We start from the raw sequence: 3082 nt of genomic DNA, 5'->3' as shown, positions 1-3082 counted from the left end.
AAGAGGGGTGCAATTAGGACCCAAAAAGGCCCAAAAGAGCAATCCAGCCCACGAAGGAAGCAACCCAGGCCACGCTAGTAAGCAGAGACGCACGTCTCTGCCACCTCAGCAAAGGGGAGACGCACGTCTCCACCTCCCTAAAGAATCTCCACTTGAGACGCACGTCTCAAGTCAGTCAAGGCCACTCCCTGAAGAATCGGAGACGCACGTCTCCAAGTCCCGGTCTGCAAAAAGTTCCGTTTTTCACGCAAAGCAACTGAAAAGCCTCACCTATAAATAGAGGCAGTCACTTCAGTCCAAACTGTCCGATTTCCTGCCAACGAAGTGCTGCCGAAATTGTACCGCGAACTGCTTTTCCTTATTCTGTTTTCATTTAACCGTCTATTTTCTCACAACGATTTCTACACTGGAAATTGTTGTGAACTTTTCATAGATCTAGCCTTACGTTAGATTTATCGCTTTATTTCCTTGTTTTTATTTTCTGCCATTTAAATTCCGAAGAACGATCCAGCCAACCTGTGGTGGAAGTTCGAGTACTTCAAGATTCAATTCAATTCAGATTTATTTTAATTCAGGTTTTTATTTACCGCCTTATTTATATTATTTATTTGCATGATATATTATATGCCATTTAATATGCTTATTATTATGAACCGAACCGATTTATGCATGTTTAATCGTATTAATATGTCTGGCTAAATTACTAAAGGTGTCGGTATGTAAAGTAAGTTAACCGTAGGGATCCGAAATAAATTGGCTTAAATTATGTTTTATTAATTATCACTTATTTTTGGTTTATATGTCTAGTTTAATTAGTAAGTCTTAAAACCAATAGAGCGAAAGTTTGAGGGATTAGGACGGTCAAAGGTTAAAATCAATAGAGCGAAAGTTTGAGATCTTTAACTGGATAGTAGACATAGGACATTAGTTTTAAGGATGGCGAAAGCGTATTAAAACTAATTGGAACTTATTTATTTTCAAAAATTGTTTTTACACTCGAGCGGGATGGCGAAAGCGTACGTTAGGGGTATTAGCTTGCTCCGAGTCAACAGAGCGAAAGTTTGAGATTAGGAGATTTAAATAGATAACAACCTCGTAAAATAGGCATTTTATTAATTACATTGTTTCCAAAAAGCTCTTCTAAAATCTAATGGGATGGCGAAAGCGTACATTAGGATTAGGATAGTAGTCTGAATCAACAGAGCGAAAGTTTGAGACGAGGATTTTTAATCAATCGGAATTAGTAAAGATTTTTAATTTAATTATGCAAAAGCCAATGAACCTTCGGATTACCTTTAGTTAAACGAAATACATACTGATACCTGTCTTTTATTATTATTCTTTATTTTCTCACAATCACTTTCCCTTAGGAACAATCGAAATTTTAGTACTCCTAGCTTTACATAGTAACCTTAGATAACGGTAGATCGATTCATAGTCCCTGTGGATTCGATATCTTTTAAAACTACACGACACGACTGTGCACTTGCAGTTATCAGATTTATAGACACGTAAAGTCGCGATCAAGTTTTTGGCGCCGTTGCCGGGGACTATTTAAGTCGATATCGTAACTCACTGTTACACCGTAGAGACTAGGATAATTCTTCCCTTTCTTTTTGAACGATTGTATGCCAAATACTCGTTCACAAGGAGGAGACTTAATACAACGAATTAACGAGATCGAACGTTTCATTAACGTTAAACGTCGAGCTCGCAACCTTCCCGAAGTAGCAGAAATTCCGATAAATCAGGAATTGATTTTTACTGATCAAATCAATCAAATCACCCCGAAGTTAGAGATGGCTGCTATTCGTCCTCTTAGAGACTATGCCGCTCCTTCACGCGCTGAACCGCATTCAAGTATCGCACCACCTGCGATTGAAGCGAACAATTTCGAACTGAAACCTTCACTGGTCCAAGCTGTTCAACAGAATCAATTCTCTGGAAGCCCTGTAGACGACCCCAATCTCCATTTATCCGTGTTCGTGCAATACGCTGACACTATCAAAGCCAACAACGTTAGTTCCGAAGCTATTCGATTACGCCTTTTTCCTTTCTCCTTGAGAGATAGAGCGAGAGCGTGGCTTCAATCCCTGCCTTCCAATTCCATAACTACGTGGGACGAATTGAAGAGAGTATTCTTAGCAAGATACTTTCCGCCTAGCAAAACTGCTATGCTTAGAGGTCAAATCAACGGATTTACCCAGAAAGATAACGAATCGCTTTTCGAAGCTTGGGAACGTTACAAGGACATGCTTAGAATATGCCCTCATCATGGACTCGAACCATGGCTGATCATCCATACCTTTTATGGTGGTCTCTTATATAACACTAAAATGACTATAGATGCCGCTGCTGGCGGAGCATTAATGGACAAACCCCATGATGAAGCATACAAACTCATAGAGAACATGGCACAAAACCATTACCAATGGGGAGGAGAACGCGCCGCTCTAGAGAAAGCCCAAACCAAAGGAGGAATGTACGAAATTAGTGGTATAGACCGCGTTAACGCTAAAGTAGACGCTTTAACTCAAAAGATCGAGAATTTGACCATCACTCCTTCAGCCACCGCTGCCGCTGTAGCACCTAACTGCGAGATTTGTGGATTGACTGGGCATGTAGTTGCTGAATGCCAACTCTTGACTGGAGTCCCATCTGATCAAGTAAATTACGCTCAAGGAAACCCTTATTCTAACACATACAACCCTGGATGGAAAAACCACCCGAACTTTTCTTATAAGAACAACAATGCGTTGTACGCGCCTGGACAAGCACCTGCTGTACCACCTGGCTACCAAAAAGCGCCTGTAGCTGCTCAAAACACCCCTAGGAAGTCAAACCTAGAAATCATGATGGAGAACTTCATAGCTTCCCAACAACAAACCAATAAAGACTTCCTGAATCAAAACATCCACAATAGCGAGCAACTAAAACAACTATCGAACAAAGTAGATGCTTTAGCTACGCATAACAAAATGTTAGAAACTCAAATCTCACAAGTAGCTCAACAACAAGCACCTACTGCTGCCCCTGCTGGCACGTTTCCTGCTCAACCACAACCTAATCCTAAAGGACATGC

General features: G+C 40.7%; 1 non-coding gene across 1 annotated transcript; it reads right to left on the bottom strand.

Moving 5' to 3' along the window:
• Positions 1–2174: 2174 nt before the first annotated feature.
• Positions 2175–2281, bottom strand: LOC131636408 (small nucleolar RNA R71). Its single transcript, XR_009294082.1, has one exon. It is a non-coding gene; the product is annotated as a small nucleolar RNA R71 (small nucleolar RNA).
• Between the last annotated feature and the right edge of the window lie 801 nt (positions 2282–3082).

This window comes from Vicia villosa, unplaced genomic scaffold, assembly GCF_029867415.1.
Source record: "Vicia villosa cultivar HV-30 ecotype Madison, WI unplaced genomic scaffold, Vvil1.0 ctg.001714F_1_1, whole genome shotgun sequence".
In the NCBI taxonomy this organism is placed as follows: Eukaryota; Viridiplantae; Streptophyta; class Magnoliopsida; order Fabales; family Fabaceae; genus Vicia; species Vicia villosa.
The sequence above is the reverse complement of the archived record's forward strand: the minus strand, read 5'-3'. Positions and strand labels throughout refer to the sequence as shown.